This window comes from Phyllobates terribilis, unplaced genomic scaffold, assembly GCF_046119375.1.
Source record: "Phyllobates terribilis strain yellow unplaced genomic scaffold, ASM4611937v1 Scaffold_2__4_contigs__length_985480577, whole genome shotgun sequence".
In the NCBI taxonomy this organism is placed as follows: Eukaryota; Metazoa; Chordata; class Amphibia; order Anura; family Dendrobatidae; genus Phyllobates; species Phyllobates terribilis.
The window spans coordinates 657,263,002-657,281,040 of NW_027362762.1; the positions used below are offsets into that span (position 1 = coordinate 657,263,002).

An 18,039-nucleotide genomic window follows, 5' to 3' on the forward strand; every position below is an offset into this window, starting at 1 on the left:
AACTACTATTGACCAAAATAAAAGTATACATTATTGTATGATAATCAAGGCTGTGGAGTCGCAGTCGTGGACTCAGTGTCCATTTTGGTGGAGTCGAAGTCGGTATAAAATGGACCACCTCCGACTCCTAAAATATATAATAAATTGGGTACAGTAGTTCAATGCAGTTTGTGGGGAATACTTTTCTCCTAAGAATTTGGGAAAGTTAAATGTCCTATAAATGTCTGTCCTATTCCTGATCTAAGGGTCTAGACTTTTAGCAGAGATGAATCTGTGCTACAGTAAATTTATCACTTAAACATGAGCCATGTATGAGGGAGTCAGAGTCGCGGAGTCGGAGTCATGGAAATTGAGGAGTCGGAGGTTTGGCTTACCGACTCCTCAGCCCTGATGATAATGCAACAACGTAATGCAACATTTGCATTTAACAATTCAATTAAAATGCAATAAAATGTGTTATATGACACTGGAGTGCTAATACATCTGCACAAAATTTCATGCCTTTGCATTTAATTGCCTTCACAATAAACGTGTGCATTGTCCTTTGGATTCATAGAATCATAGAATGGTAGAGTTGGAAGGGACCTCCTGGGTCATCTGGTCCAACCCCCTGCTCAAAGCAGGATTCACTAAATCATCTCAGACAGATGTCTGTCCAGCCTCTGTTTGAAGACGTCCATTGAAGGGGAACTCACCACCTCTCGTGGCAGCCTGTTCCACTCATTAATCACCCTAACTGTCAAAAAGTTTTTTCTAATATCTAATCTGTGTCTCCTCCCATTTAGTTTCATCCCATTGCTTCTAGTCTTTCCTTGTGCAAATGAGAATAAAGATGATCCTTCTACAATGTGACAGCCCTTGACATATTTGTAGACAGCTATTAAGTCTCCTCTCAGTCTTCTTTTTTGCAAGCTAAACATTCCCAAATCCTGCAACCGTTTCTCATAGGACATGGTTTGCAGACCAGTCACCATTCTGGTCGCTCTTCTCTGAACTTGCTCCAGTTTGTCTATGTCTTTTTTAAAATGTGGTGCCCAAAACTGTACACAGTATTCCAGATGAGGTCTGACCAAAGAGGAGTAAAGACCGATAATGACTTCACGTGATCTAGACTGTATGCTTCTGTTAATACATCCCAGAATTGTATTTGCCTTTTTTGCTGCTGCATCACACTGTTGACTCATGTTCAGTCTATGATCTATTAGTATACCTAAGTCTTTTTCACATGTACTGTTGCTTAGCTCTATTCCTCCCATTCTGTATATGCTTTTTTCATTTTTATTGCCCAGATGTAGTACTTTGCATTTTTCCCTGTTAAAAACCATTCTGTTGGTTGCTGCCCACTGCTCCAGTTTATTTAGGTCTTTTTGAATCCTCTCTCTCTCTTCTCTAGTATTAGCTATCCCTCCTAGCTTTGTGTCATCAGCAAATTTAATCAGTTTACCCTCAATTCCTTCATCTAAATCATTGATAAAGATGTTGAACAATACAGGTCCCAGGACGGAGCCCTGTGGTACCCCACTTGAGACATTCATCCAGCTGGATGTGAAGCCATTTACAACCACCCTTTGAGTCCGATCACTAAGCCAGTTATGAATCCACCTAACAGTTGCCTGGTCCATTGCATACTTGGTCATTTTTTCAATAAGGATGGTGTGAGATACTTTGTCAAATGCTTTGCTGAAGTCAAGATATACTATATCTACAGCATTTCCCTGATCCCCCCAGTCAGTGATTCTGTCATAGAAGGAAATTAAGTTAGTCTGACAAGACTTGTTAGTTACAAACCCATGCTGACTCTGGTTAATCACTTCATTCTTATCCATGTACTTACATACATGTTGTTTAATAATTTGTTCAAAGATCTTTCCTGGTATAGAAGTCAGACTCACCGGCCTATAGTTCCCTGGGTCCACCTTCTTCCCCTTTTTGAAGATAGGAACAACATTTGCTCTTCTCCAGTCTTCTGGGACTTCTCCTGTGCTCCAAGAATTTTCAAAGATTATGGAGAGTGGTTCTAAAATTTCTTCTACGATCTCCTTCAGTACTCTGGGGTGTAATTCATCTGGACCTGGAGACTTGAACTCATTTATGTTAGCTAAATATTCCCTCACAATCTTTCTGTTTACAGATAACTTGGATTCCTCTATTCCTTTAAAAGGACAGTGAAGATCAGTTGATGTTACATTTTCTTTCTGAGAGAAAACAGATGCAAAATAGGAATTAAAAAGTTCGGCCTTCTCAACATCCTCTCTTACCATTTCTCCATTTTCATCCTGTAAAAATCCTATAGCATCTTTGACTTTTCTTTTACTTTTGACATACCCCCAAAATCCTTTTTTATTGCTTTTGACATCTCTTGCAAGCCTTAATTCATTGTCCGCTTTAGCTAACCTGATACGTGCCCTGCAGGATCTGCAGACTGCATTATAATCTTCTTTAGATATGCCTCCCTCTTTCCATTTAATAAACATTTCTTTCTTTCTTTTTAGCATGTGTTTAAGTTCTGTGTTCATCCATCCTGGTTTCCTTAAATGCTTCCCATTCTTCCTACTTTTCGGGATTGTTAACGATTGTGCTTTGAGAATCTCATTTTTAAAAATTTCCCATCCTTCCTGGACATTTTTGTCCTTAAGGACATCCAGCCATTGGATCCCTCCTATTCTCTTTCTGAGTCTCTTAAAATCTGCCTTTCTAAAATCTAACCTTGAAGTTTGAGTCTTCACATGTCTTCCTCCTCTAGTTATCCAAAATTCTATAATAGCATGATCGCTGCCTCCTAGGGTCCCAGCCACCTTTACCTCCTCAACCATTTCCTCCCTGTTTATAAGGATTAGATCCAAAGTAGCAGATCCCCTTGTTTTCTCCCCTACCTTTTGGAAGATAAAGTTGTCAGCAAGAGGATAAGAATTTGCTTGACCTGTTAGTTTTACTTGAGAGAGATTCCCAACAAATGTCTGGATAGTTGAAATCTCCCATGACCACTACGTCATATTTTTTGGAGAACTTGGTCATTTGATACATAAAGAGTTCATCCATATCTTCAGCTTGCCCAGGTGGCCTGTAGTAAATGCCTACAATGGTGTCCTTTCCGTTGTTCTCTCCTTGTATTCTTACCCAAACAGTTTCCACAGAACTCCCAGTCTCTGAAGCTTCAATCTCTGTGCAGATATACGCTTTTCTAACATACAATGCAACACCTCCTCCTCGTTTATCAAGTCTGTTTCTTGCAAATAAGTTGTATCCTTTTAGCCTTTTATTCCAATCATGTGTATCGTCCCACCAAGTTTCAGTGATTCCAATGACATCATATTCCTTTTCCTGCATTAGTAGTTCCAATTCTCCTTGTTTGTTGCCCATGCTTTGTGCATTTGTATAAAAACATTTTAGTTTGTGATTGGTTTCTCTTCCTCCCATATTTTTATTATTTAAATTGTTTTGTCTTTGTTCTTCCTTTCCACTTCAGTAGCAGAGATCTCAATAGTATTTGTCAGCTGTATGGCTTTTTCTGGCCTTTTGCTTCCCTTCCCACATTGTTCTAGTTTAAAGCTTTTCTGATGAGTGTAGCAAGGCGACTTCCAAATACATGTTTTCCAGTCTTCGTAAGGTGCACCCCATCTCTAGCAAGTAGTCCATCATATAGGTAATTCATTCCGTGATCCAGAAATCCAAATCCTTGTTGACGGCACCATCGACGTAGCCAGTTGTTCACCTGTAGAATCTTATTCCACCTCATTGTTCCATGGCCATCCACTGGGAGGATGGATGAGAAGACCACCTGCGCTCCCAATTCTTTCACTTTCTTGCCTAAGTCTTCAAAGTCACTGCAGATGGTTTCCAGGTCCTTTCTTGCGGTGTCATTTGTCCCCACATGTATTAGCAGGAATGGGTAGTGATCTGTAGGTCTGAAGAGTCTTGATATCCTGTCAGACACATCTTTAATTTTTGCTCCTGGAAGACAGCACATTTCTCTTGAGGTTATGTCTTCTCTTGGTTCTGGACAATGAGGCTGGATGGAACATGCACTAGACAGACATAATACAGAAGTGTGTTTCCACCAATAGTGAAATCTACTGGCACATTTACCCCGGCACTAATAAAACACAGTTCCTAGAGATCTTTCCTCTCCCAATAACAAAGTAAGCACAAATGTCCCTAGCTTGACCTGAAGAATTTCAAGGCATAATGTCCCAAGTCCAAAGTTTTTAGACAGGTGTGCAAAAAATGCTGCAAAGTAAGAATGCTTTCATACACAGAAGTGTTAAAATAGTTTATGGTTATCAAATACAAAATGCAAAGTAAATAAACACAAGCTAAATCTAAAATCAAATCAATATTTGGTGTGACCACCCTTTACCTTCAAAACAGAACAAAGCATCAATTCTTCTAGTTACACTTGCACCCAGTTTTTGAAGGAACTCTGCAGAGAGATTATTCCAAACATTTTGGAGAATTCAACACAGATCTTCTGTGGATGTAGGCTTACACATATCCTTCTGTCTCTTGACAGAAATGATGATGACCCTACAGCAGACATGGGCAAAGTGCGGCCCGTGGGCCACATTCGGCCCTCTGCCTGTTCCGGTCTGGTCCGTGGACCGACACAGACGACGACGAAAACAGTGGCCCACGGACCGCATTGTGCCCGCCCGCTGTCTCCATCCGCGGTGAATGCACCGGTGGAGGAGGGGCTTTCGGCCCCATCTTCCACCAATCAGCGTTAGAAACAACTGACGCGATGACGTCATCTTATCACGTTAGCTGCGCACTGCGAGGAGTCAGTGCACCAGAGCAGAAGCAGAGCGCCGGGGGAACGGGACTCAGGTAAGTATGTGTGTGGGGCTCTAATGCTGGACATGGGGAGGCCGTGTGGGGCTCTAATGCTGGACATGGGGAGGCCGTGTGGGGCTCTAATGCTGGACATGGGGAGGCCGTGTGGGGCTCTAATGCTGGACATGGGGAGGCCGTGTGGGGCTCTAATGCTGGACATGGGGAGGCCGTGTGGGGCTCTAATGCTGGACATGGGGAGGCCGTGTGGGGCTCTAATGCTGGACATGGGGAGGCTGTGTGGGGCTCTAATGCTGGACATGGGGAGGCCGTGAGGGGCTCTAATGCTGGACATGGGGAGGCCGTGAGGGGCTCTAATGCTGGACATGGGGAGGCCGTGTGGGGCTCTAATGCTGGACATGGGGAGGCCGTGTGGGGCTCTAATGCTGGACATGGGGAGGCCGTGTGGGGCTCTAATGCTGGACATGGGGAGGCCGTGTCGGGTTCTCGTGCTGGACATGGGGAGGTCGTGTCGGGTTCTCGTGCTGGACATGGGGAGGTCGTGTTGGGTTCTCGTGCTGGACATGGGGAGGTCGTGTGGGGTTCTCGTGCTGGACATGGGGAGGTCGTGTGGGGTTCTCGTGCTGGACATGGGGAGGTCGTGTGGGGTTCTCGTGCTGGACATGGGGAGCCCGTGTGGGGCTCTCCTGCTGGACATGGTTAGGCCGTGTGGGGCTCTCGTGCTGGACATGGGGAGGCCGTGTGGGGCTCTCGTGCTGGACATGGGGAGGCCGTGTGGGGCTCTCGTGCTGGACATGGGGAGGCCGTGTGGGGCTCTCGTGCTGGACATGGGGAGGCCGTATGGGGCTCTCGTGCTGGACATGGGGAGGCCGTGTGGGGCTCTCGTGCTGGACATGGGGAGGCCGTGTGGGGCTCTCGTGCTGGACATGGGGAGGCCGTGTGGGGCTCTCGTGCTGGACATGGGGAGGCCGTGTGGGGCTCTCGTGCTGGACATGGGGAGGCCGTGTGGGGCTCTCGTGCTGGACATGGGGAGGCCGTGTGGGGCTCTCGTGCTGGACATGGGGAGGCTATATGGGGCTCTCGTGCTGGACATGGGGAGGCTATATGGGGCTCTCGTGCTGGACATGGGAAGGCTGTGTGGGGCTTATGCTGGACATGGGGAGGCTATATGGGGCTCTCGTGCTGGACATGGGGAGGCTATATGGGGCTCTAATGCTGGACATGGGAAGGCTGTGTGGGGCTCATGCTGGACATGGGGAGGCTATTGGGCTCTCGTGCAGGACATGGGGAGGCTGTGTGGGGCTCATGAAGGACATGGGGAGGCTATAGGGCTCTGGTGCTGGACATGGGTAGGCTGTGTGGAGCTCATGCTGTATATAGGAAGGCTGCATGGGGCTCATGCTGTATATAGGAAGGCTGTATGGGGCTCATGCTGTATATAGGAAGGCTGTATGGGGCTCATGCTGTATATAGGAAGGCTGTATGGGGCTCATGCTGTATATAGGAAGGCTGTATGGGGCTCAAGCTGTATATAGGAAGGCTGTATGGGGCTCATGCTGTATATAGGAAGGCTGTGTGGAGCTCATGCTGTGTAGGGCTCATGTGGTATATAGGAAGGCAGTGTGGGGCTCATGTAGTATATAGGGAGGCTGTGTGGGGGCTCATACTGTGTATAGGGGGAAGTCAGCATACTTAATTCTGCTCAATATTAAGTGATACAATTAATAGTAATACAACCCCTGGCAAAAATTGTGGAATCACCAGGCTCGAAGGATGTTCATTCAGTTGTTTAATGTTAAAGCAGATCACAGACATAGCACAAAACTAAAGTCATTTCAAATGGCAACTTTAGGGCTTTAAGAAACACTAAAAGAAATCAAGATTAAAAATGTGGTACTCAGTAAGGGTAATTTTTTTCAGACCAAGCAGAGGGAAAAAATTATGGAATCACTCAATTCTGAGGAAAAAATTATGGAATCATGAAAAACAAACACAAAAGAACACTCCAATACATCACTAGTATTTTGTTGCACCACCTCTGGCTTTAATAACAGCTTGCAGTCTCTGAGGCATGGACTTAATGAGTGACAAACAGTACTCTTCATCAATCTGGCTCCAACTTTTTCTGATTGCTGTTGCCAGATTAGCTTTGCAGGTTGGAGCCTTGTCATGGACCATTTTCTTCAACTTCCACCAAAGATTTTCAATTGGATTGAGATCCGGATTATTTGCAGGCCATGACTTTGACCTTATGTGTCTTCTTTCAAGGAATGTTTTCACAGTTTTTGCTTTATGGCAGGATGCATTATCATCTTGAAAAATGATGTCATCATCCCCAAACATCCTTTCAATTGATGGGATAAGAAAACTGTCCAAAATATCAATGTAAACTTGGGCATTTATTGAAGATGTAATGACAGCCATCTCCTCAGTGCCTTTACCTGACATGCAGCCCTATATCATCAATGACTGTGGAAATTTGCATGTTCTCTTCATGCAGTCATCTTTATAAATCTCATTGGAACGGCACCAAACAAAAGTTCCAGCATCATCACCTTGCCCAATGCAGATTCGCGATTCATCACCGAATAGGACTTTCAATCAGTTATCCACAGTCCACGATTGCTTTTCCTTAGCCCATTGTAACCTTGTTTTTTTCTGTTAGGTGTTAATGATGGCTTGTGTTTAGCTTTTCTGTATGTAAATCCAATTTCCTTTAGGCGGCTTCTTACAGTTTGGTCACAGACATTGACTCCAGTTTCCTCCCATTCATTCCTCATTTGTTTTGTTGAGCATTTCCTGTTTTGGAGACATATTGCTTTAAGTTTCCGGTCTTGACGCTTTGATGTCTTCCTTGGTCTACCAGTATGTTTGCCTTTAACAACCTTCCCATGTTGTTTGTGTTTGGCCCAGATTTTAGACACAGCTGACTGTGAACAACCAACATCTTTTGCAACATTGCATGATGATTTACCTTCTTTTAAGAGTTTGATAATCCTCTCCTTTGTATCAATTGACATCTTTCATGTTGGAGCCATGATTCATGTCAGTCCACTTGGTGCAACAGCTCTCCAAGGTGTAATCACTCCTTTTTAGATGCAGACTAACGAGCAGATCTAATTTGATGCAGGTGTTAGTTTTGGAAATGAAAATTTACAGAGTGATTCCATAATTTTTTCCTCAGAATTGAGTGATTCCATATTTTTTCCCTCTGCTTGGTACTGAGTACCACATTTTTAATCTTGATTTCTTTTAGTGTTTCTTAAAGCCCTAAAGTTGCCATTTGAAATGACTTTAGTTTTGTGCTATGTCTGTGATCTGTTTTTTTTCAACAACATTAAACAACTGAATGAACATCCTCTGAGCCCGGTGATTCCATAATTTTTGCCAGGGGTTGTATAATTATTAATAATAAAATAATTATAATATGTTACTATTAATATTGAGCAGAATTAATTTCATCCTATTGGTTCGGCTCTCCACAACAGTCACGGTCTCTCATGTGGCCCCTCAGGAAAATCAATTGCCCACCCCTGGCTTACAGGGTACTGATCTCAACATCACTTTCATGACACCTTTGTTTTTTACTGCTGAAGATACTTCTTAATGGCATTTGCTGGTCGTTGTCCTGCTGCTGAATAAATTTGGAGCCAATCAAATGCCTCCCTGATGGTATAGCATAATGGATAAGTTTCTGCCTGTATGTCTTGTAATTGAGGACACCAAAAAGTGGGCAATGTTAAGAACTGTATATGAAGTGGTCGACCAAGAAAACTTAGTGCAGCAGATGAAAGATACATAGTTACCATATTTTTTGGACTATAAGACGCACCTAGGTTTTAGAGGAGAAAAAAAAAATTAAGCAAAAAATGTGGTCATGATGATTAACCCCTTAGCAACCCAAGGTGGTTTGTACGTTAGTGACCAGGCCAATTTTTACAATTCTGACCACTGTCACTTTATGAGGTAATTACTCTGGAACGCTTCAACGGATCCCACTGATTCTGAGACTGCTTTTCGAGACATATTGTACTTCATGATTGTGGTAAAAAAATTTCGATATTACTTGCGTTTATTTGTGAAAAAAATGGAAATTTGGCGAAAATTTTGAAAATTTTGCAATTTTCAAAATGTAAAATTTTATGCCCTTAAATCAGAGAGGCATGTCACACAAAACAGTTAATAAATAACATTTCCACATGTCTACTTTACATCAGCACATCAGCGCCTTTTTTATTAGGGCGCTATAAGGGTTAAAAGTTGACCAGCGATTTCTCATTTTTACAACAAAATTTACAAAACCATTTTTTTAGGGACCACATCACATTTGAAGTCACTTTGAGGGGTCTTTATGACAGAAAATACCCAAAAGTGACACCATTCTAAAAACTGCACCCCTCAAGGTGCTCAAAACCACATTCAAGAACTTTATTAACCCTTCAGGTGCTTCACAGGAATTTTTGGAATGTGGAAGAAAAAAAATGAACATTTAACTTTTTTCACAAAAATGTTACTTTAGACCCAATTTCTTTTATTTTTGCAGGGGTAACAGGAAAAAATGGACCCCAAAATTTGTTGTGCAATTTCCCCTGAGCATGCAGATACCCCACATGTGGGGAAAGACCACTGTTTGGGTGAACGGCAGGTTTCGGAAGGGAAGACGCGCCATTTGACTTTTTGAATGTAAAATTTGCTTGAATAATTAGCGGACGCCATGTTGCATTTGGGGAGCCCCTGATGTGCCTAAACAGTGGAAACCCCCCACAAGTGACACCATTTTGGAAACTAGACCCCTCAGGAAACTTATCTAGATGAGTGGTGAGCACCTTGAACCCCCAGGTGCTTCACAGAAGTTTATAACATTGAGCAGTAAAAATAAAATTTTCACATTTTTCCCACAAAAATGTTTTTCAGCCCTCAATTTTGCATTTTCATAAGGGCAACAGGAGAAATTGCACCATGCAACTTGTTGTGCAATTTCTCCTGAGTACGCCGATACCCCATATGTGGGGAAAAACCACTGCTTGAGCATACGGCAGGGTTCGGAAAGGAAGGAGGACCATTTGACTTTTTGAATGTAAAATTTGCTTGAATAATTAGCAGATGTGCCCCTGATGTGCCTAAACAGTGGAAACCCCCAGAAGGGACACCATTTTGGAAACTAGACCCCTAGGGAACTTATCTAGATGTGTGGTGAGCACCCTGAACCCCCAAGTGCTTTACAGAAGTTTATAACATGGAGCTGTGAAAATAAAAAAAATCTAACTTTTTCCACAAAAATGATGTTTTAGCCCCAATTTTTTTATTTTCACAAGGGTAAGAGGAGAAAATGGACAACAAAAACTTTTGTGCAATTTTTCCTGAGTACGCCGATACCCCATATGTGGGGAAAATACAGTGTTTAGGTGAACGGCAGAGTTCAGAAGGGAAGGAGCACTGTGTGACTTTTTGAACGCAAAATTGGCTGGAATTGAGAGCGGACGCCATGTCACGTTTGGAGAGCACCTGATGTGCCTAAATAGTGGAAACCCCCCACAAGTGACCCCATTTTGGAAACTACACCCCTCAAGGATTTTATCAAGGGGTATAGTGAATATTTTGAACCCAGAGGTACGACAGAATTTGATAACATTAGGTCATCATATTGAATAAGTTGTCAGTCTTGAGCGCAAGTGTTCGCTACTTGAGTTTGCATCGGGGACTCAGGTATGCACCATGAATCGCGCGTGCTCGAGAGACATGCTCGAATCCCCGCCCGCATGTTTCACGGTTATTAAACACCCAAAAACAAACATGTGGGGATCGCTCGTGCATGGCAGGCAATCCCCGCGAGTTATTTTTGGCCGCAAAGCATACGGGGCAGAGACTCGAGCATGTCACTCGAGCACCCGCGATACTCAGTGCACACCCGAACACCCGATGCAAACTCAAGTAGCGAGCTCTTGCGCTCAACACTAGTAGCCATATCGTCATCTTTTTTTTCTACTTTTGAAAAAATTCCCAACCCTAACCCTAGAGTTTATTTTTTACGCTGTTCCTTGTGCAGTATAAGTGATTCGACGACTTTATTCTTTGGGTCGGTGCGATTACAGCAATACCAGAATCATATCGGGTTTTTATGATTGACGCATTTTTTTGTAAAATCTAGTTTTTCCATCGCCATATTTTGAGAGCTAATATTTTTCCATATTTTGGCCAACAGAGTCATGTGACGGCTTGTTTTTTTGCAGGAGGAGTTGACGTTTTTATTGGTGCCATTTTCAGGCACATGACATTCTTGGATTGCTTTCTATTCCGATTTTTGGGAGGCAGAATAAACAAAAACCAACAATTCAGGAATTGTTTTTTTTAAAAAAAATTTTATGCTGTTCAGAGTGTGGTAAAATTGATAAGGTAGCTTTATTCTTTGGGTCAGTACGTTTACAGCGGTACCACATTTATATAGTTTTTCTATGTTTTGGCGCTTTTACACAATAAAAGCTATTTTATAGAAAAAAATATTTTTGCATCGCTTTATTCTGAGAGCTATAACTTTTTTATTTTTTGGCTGATGGAGCTGTATGGCAGCATGTTTTTTTGCGGATCAAGATGACGTTTTCAGCGGTACCATTTTTAGTTATATTTGTCTTTTTGATCGCATGTTATTCCATTTTTTGTTTGGCGGTATGATAAGCTTCGTTTTTTATTTTTTTTTTTTACCGCGTTCACTAAAGGGGCTAACTAGTGGGACAGTTTTATAGGTCAGGTCGTTCCTGGTGACCCGGATGTTGTCATGGCGACATCGAGTCGTCGACTTCGATCGCAGCATTGCGGGGTTAATGTGCCGGGAGCGGTGTGGGACCGCTCCCAGCACATAGCATCGGGTGTCAGCTGTGACAATCAGCTGACACCCGGCAGCGATCGTGCCCACATAGCCTGTGTGTGCGCGAAATCAACAGGGCGTACTAATACGTACCTGGCTCTTAAAGCCCAGGGCGCAGGTACATATTAGTACACCCTGGGCTTTTAAGGTGTTAAGGGGGAGGGGGTCTGCTGCTAACACTGTCATAGGGGTAATGTCCCCAATTCTGTTAATATCTCCCATCCTGGTATATATGGCCCCCTCCTTCCTGTTATACGTGGCCCTCATCCCTCTCCTGATATGAATGGTACCCCAATCCACCATCCTGGTATGCATGGCCCCCCTCATCCGTCTTCCTGGTATGTATGCCCCCCCTCCCCTCACACCCATCCTTGTAAGTATGGCACCTTCATCCTTCTTCCTGGTATGTATGGCACCTTCATTCCTCATCCTGGTATGTATTGCACCCTTCATCCCTCATTCTGGTATGTATGGCACCCTTCATCCGTGTATGTATGGCCCCCCTCATGCCTCATCCCTGTATGTATGACCCCACTCATCCCTCTTCCTGGTATGTATGGCACCCCTCATCCTGGTATGCTTGGCACCCCCTGATCCCCCATGCGCTGCACAGAAAAAAAAACAAACAATTATACTCACCTCCTCTCTCCTCCAGCTCTGTGCGCCGGGAATGTGTGCACGGGGAGCAGTGACCAATCATTCTCCCTAATAGCGTGCACACTGTAGCCGCAGTGCTGCTCCTGCTGCGCTCGGCGATCAGTGTGCCCGCTATTAAAGTCCATGAATATTCACCACTCCTATGGGTGTGGACCTAGTCCAACTCCTGAAATATATATAATAAATTGGGTACAGTAGTTCAATGCAGTTTGTGGGGAATATTTTTTTCATAAGAATTTGGGAAAGTTATGAAATGTCCTATAAATGTCTGTACTATTCCTGATTTAAGGATCTAGACTTTTAGCTGAGAGGAATCTGTGCTACAGTAAATATATCACTTAAACATGAGCCATGTATGAGGGAGTCGGAGTTGGAGTCGGTGTCATGGAAATTGAGGAGTCTGAGTTGGAGTTCGAGGTTTGGCTTACCGACTCCACAGCCCTGTTTCTTACACACTTGCAAGTTGATGCATTACTATTTTGTCTATTGATTTTCAAGCGAGTCTAGCGACACTATTTGCACCTGGGTTTTCATTTATTACTTTTTTATATATCCAACATGCAGCTCTATGTGTACTTTTTCAGGTATTGTTCCTGCTTTCGGTGTGGACAAATGCAGCCAGGTATGCTATCCTCTGAGACGCTACGATGTTGTAGAGAAAACATACTTTGAAGAGTCATAGCAAACACTAGATTAGTCCGAACATACATAAGAAATAAAATTTAGAGACTTAAAAGGGAACCTGTCAACAGGTTTTTCCCATATATTAGGGCCAGCACATGTACTCCCTTATATACAGCAGTCAATATGTCTCCAATGCGCTTTCCATTTAATCAAAAATAGATTTTATTATACTCACCTACGGGGAAGTCCGGTCCGATGGGAGTCGCTGTCCTTGATCTGGCGCCTCCTCTCTTCTTGCTTCGTGTGGATGACGCATTCTATGTGTCAGCATCCCGCTCCTGCACAGGCGCACTTCTCTGCCCTGCCGAGGGCAGAGCAAAGTATTGCAGTGTGCATGCCCCGACGCTCTTTGGCCTTTCTCCATGCATGTGCATTACAGTACTTTGCTCTGCCCTCAGGAGGTCAGAGAAGTGTGCCTATGCAGTAGCGTAATGCCGAGGACACACTGTGGATGGTGTCAAACACGTCATCCACATGAAGCAAGAAGAGAGGAAGCGCTGGATCAAGACCAGTGATGCCCAACAGACCGGACCATCCCGTAGGGGAGTATAATAAAAACTAAGTTTTATTTTATTTTATGGAGAGAACGTTGGAGACGTATGTACGGCATTCTAGAATGCTGCTACATAGGGCTTAAAGGTGCCAGCCCTACTTTACACAGGAAAATCCTGGTCACAGGTTTCCTTTAAAATTAGGCTTTGCAGTTGAAAAGAATAGGAGTAAAGATTTTCTTATACATTTGGTTCAGTGGGGAAACCCATGTTTTCCAAGCAAGGTTGAATACAGAATACATTTTTTTCTATACACAACTGTGGAGCTCGTTTCTGCCATCCAGTATCTGGCATCCAATTTTATATCCATATACAACACTCTGAGAATAGGTCACTCACGCCATCAAGCATATCTTCCAAACACTAGTGGAAACAAGGCCTCTGCCATACTAGCTGTATATTCTCCAACTCCCCTCATACATTTTTGGCAATATGTTCATTTTCTTAAACCCATTGAATGCATTTTCTTAGTAGTAAAATAAATTCTGTGGGTTCTAAAATATTGTGATTTTCAATATTCAGGATAATGGCATAGCAGTGGAATCAATTTTAACAGATTTTAATTGTGTCTAAGACTTTACCTGCATAATGTACCATTAATGATATCACACATGAATGCATGCCATTTTAAACCAACCTACTGTATAGTTAAGACAGAGCCCCATTTTATTTTATGCTTTTTCTATTATATGTTGAATTTGTACATATCTAAGCCAGTTACCTTTCCCAATTCAAAATTCTTGCTATACACATACATTGATATATGGGGAAGGCTCGCCCACAGCCTGGCAGCCACCTGGAACGCGGAAGACAGAGACCCCCGGCTGCTGCCAGCACTTGTCATGACATCAGCGGATGTCAGAGCCGGCTGCAGCTGGGGGTCACGTGATGCCTGTGAGCAGCCAGTGACAGCGCCACTCACAGGCATTATCTGTAACGTAAGCTAATTACAAAAATCCTTAAGGCCCCTGGGGGGATACATGGGGGGGTGTGTGATATAAAGTACTGGGCAACCCCTTTAAACCGGTCTTATTTTCTGTTTTATCGGGCACGACAGTTGTTCTAAATGAATCCCACTTTTTTCTGGGAGAGGAGGAGGCAATGAAATGGATGGATCAGCATGAAAGACAACTACGCGCAGCAGTTTCGTCATCTCAACAAATCCGGAATGAAGATTGTTAAGGGAGGAGGAAAATGTTTGGTCCTGCAGGCAACTTTTTTTTTCTATCTTTTCCCTACCACCTGGTGGGGAGCTTTTCACACTTGTGAATGCAGCATTCTGCTATACTCTGGCTCTAATTTTGAATCCGTTCAAAACAATTCTCTTTGACTTTCTAATAAAGTATGTTTAGGTATCCTGTTTTTGAAATATAATGTTCACCGGTTTGACATTTAATGATTCCATCCTTGAGAAGATAGTAGCAGAAGGGGAATATAATAATGGGAGACCATGGTGTACATGATTGTTACAGTGGTGGCCAAAAGTATTGGCACCCCTGCAATTCTGTCAGATAATACTCAGTTTCTTCCTGAAAATGATTGTAATCACAAATTCTTTGGTATTATTATCTTCATTTAATTTGCTTGCAAGGAAAAAACACAAAAGAGAATGAAGCAAAAATCAAATCATTGATCATTTCACACAAAACTCCAAAAATGGGCCAGACAAAAGTATTGGCACCCTCAGCCTAATACTTGGTTGCACAACCTTTAGCCAAAATAACTGCGAACAACCGCTTCCGGTAACCATCAATGAGTTTCTTACATTGCTCTGCTGGAATTGTAGACCATTCTTCTTTGGCAAACTGCTCCAGGTCCCTGATATTTGAAGGGTGCCTTCTCCAAACTGCCATTTTGAGATCTCTCCACGGGTGTTCAATGGGATTCAGGTCTGGACTCATTGCTGGCCACCTTAGAAGTCTCCAGTGCTTTCTCTCAAACCATTTTATAGTGCTTTTGGAAGTGTGTTTTGGGTCATTGTCCTGCTGGAAGACCCATGACCTCTGAGGGAGACCCGGCTTTCTCACACTGGGCCCTACATTATGCTGCAAAATTTGTTGGTAGTCTTCAGACTTCATAATGCCATGCACACGGTCAAGCAGTCCAGTGCCAGAGGCAGCAAAGCAACCCCAAAACATCAGGGAACCTCCGTCATGTTTGACTGTAGGGACCGTGTTCTTTTCTTTGAATGCCCCTTTTTTTTTCCTGTACACTATGTTGATGCTTTTTCCCAAAAAGCTCTACTTTTGTCTCATCTGACCAGAGAACATTCTTCCAAAACATTTTAGGCTTTCTCAGGTAAGTTTTGGCAAACTCCAGCCTGGCTTTTTTATGTCTCGGGGTAAGAAGTGGGGTCTTCCTGGGTATCCTACCATACAGTCCCTTTTCATTCAGACGCCGACGGATAGTACGGGTTGACACTGTTGTACCCTCGGACTGCAGGGCAGCTTGAACTTGTTTGGATGTTAGTCGAGGTTCTTCATCCATCAGCACAATCTTGCGTTGAAATCTCTCGTCAATTTTTCTTTTCCGTCCACATCTAGGGAGGTTAGCCACAGTGCCATGGGCTTTAATCTTCTTGATGACACTGCGCACGGAAGACACAGGAACATTCAGGTCTTTGGAGATGGACTTGTAGCCTTGAGATTGCTCATGCTTCCTCACAATTTGGTTTCTCAAGTCCTCAGACAGTTCTTTGGTCTTCTTTCTTTTCTCCATGCTCAATGTGGTACACACAAGGACACAGGACAGAGGTTGAGTCAACTTTAATCCATGTTAACTGGCTGCAAGTGTGATTTAGTTATTGCCAACACCTGTTAGGTGCCACAGGTAAGTTACAGGTGCTGTTAATTACAAGAATTAGAGAAGCATCACATGATTTTTCAAACAGTGCCAATACTTTTGTCCATCCCCTTTTTTAGGTTTGGTGTGGAATTACAGTTATATGAAAAAGTTTGGGCACCCCTATTAATCTTAAGCTTAATGTTTTATAAAAATTGGCGTTTTTGCAACAGCTATTTCAGTTTGATATATGTAATAACTGTTGGACATAGTAATGTTTCTGCCTTGAAATGAGGTTTATTGTACTAACAGAAAATGTGCAATCTGCATTCAAACAAAATTTGACAGGTGCATAAGTATGGGCACCTCACCAGAAAAGTGACATTAATATTCAGTAGATCCTCCTTTTGCAAAAATAACAGCCTCTAGTCGCTTCCTGTAGCTTTTAATGAGTTCCTGGATCCTGGATGAAGATATTTTTGACCATTCCTCTTTACAAAACAATTCCAGTTCAGTTAAGTTTGATGGTCGCCGAGCATGGACAGCTCTCTTCAAATGATCCCACAGATGTTCAATGATATTCAGGTCTGGGGACTGGTATGGCCATTCCAGAACATTGTAATTGTTCCCCTGCATGAATGCCTGAGTAGATTTGGAGTGGTGTTTTGGATCATTGTCTTGCTGAAAGATCCATCACCTGCGTAACTTCAACTTTGTCACTGATTCTTGAACATTATTGTCAAGAATCTGCTGATACTGAGTGGAATCCATGCGTCCCTCAACTTTAACAAGATTCCCGGTGCCGGCATTGGCCACACAGCCCCAAAGCATGATGGAACCACCACCAAATTTTACTGTGGGTAGCAAGTGTTTTTCTTGGAATGCTGTGTTTTTTTGCCGCCATGCATAACGCCTTTTTGTATGACCAAACAACTCAATCTTGGCTTCATCAGTCCACAGGACCTTCTTCCAAAAAGAAATTGGCTTCTCCAAATGTGCTTTTGCATACCTCAGCCGACTGTTTGTGGCGTGCTTGCAGAAACGACTTCTTTCGCATCACTCTCCCATACAGCTTCTCCTTGTGCAAAGTGCTTTGTATAGTTGACCGATGCACAGTGACACCATCTGCAGCAAGTTGATGCTGCAGCTCTCTGGAGGTGGTCTGAGGATTGTCCTTGACTGATCTCACCATTCTTCTTCTCTGCCTTTCTGATGTTTTTCTTGGCCTGCCACTTCTGGTCTTAACAAGAACTGTCCCAGTGTTCTTCCATTTCCTTACTATGTTCCTCACAGTGGAAACTGACAGGTTAAATCTCTGAGACAGCTTTTTGTATCCTTCCCCTTAACAACTATGTTGAATAATCTTTGTTTTCAGATCATTTGACAGTTGTTTTGAGGAGCCCATGATGCCACTCTTCAGAGGAGATTCAAACAGGAGAACAACTTGCAAATGGCCACTTTAAGTAGCTTTTCTCATGATTGCATACACCTGGCTATGAAGTTCAAAGCTCAATGAGGTTACAAAACCAAAAAAAGTGCTTTAGTAAGTCAGTAAAAAGTAGGAAGGAGTATTTAAAACAAGAAAATGATAAGGGTGCCCATACTTATGCACCTGTCAAATTTTGTTTGAATGCAGATTGCACATTTTCTGTTAGTACAATAAACCTCATTTCAAGGCAGAAACATTACTGTGTCCAACAGTTATTACATATATCA

General features: G+C 43.1%; 2 protein-coding genes across 3 annotated transcripts in view; one reads left to right on the plus strand and one right to left on the minus strand.

Annotated features, from left to right (window-relative positions):
* PRICKLE4 (prickle planar cell polarity protein 4) overlaps window positions 1–18,039 on the minus strand; it is a 107,901-nt gene that overhangs the window by 28,394 nt on the left and 61,468 nt on the right. The gene's annotated exons all lie outside the window — the stretch shown is intronic.
* The window catches only part of LOC141223046 (gastricsin-like), a 488,086-nt gene continuing 472,611 nt past the window's right edge, over window positions 2,565–18,039 (plus strand). The window contains exon 1 of the mRNA XM_073666750.1: window positions 2,565–2,570. The gene's annotated coding sequence lies outside the window, so the exon portion shown is untranslated. The remainder of the gene's footprint in view (window positions 2,571–18,039) is intronic.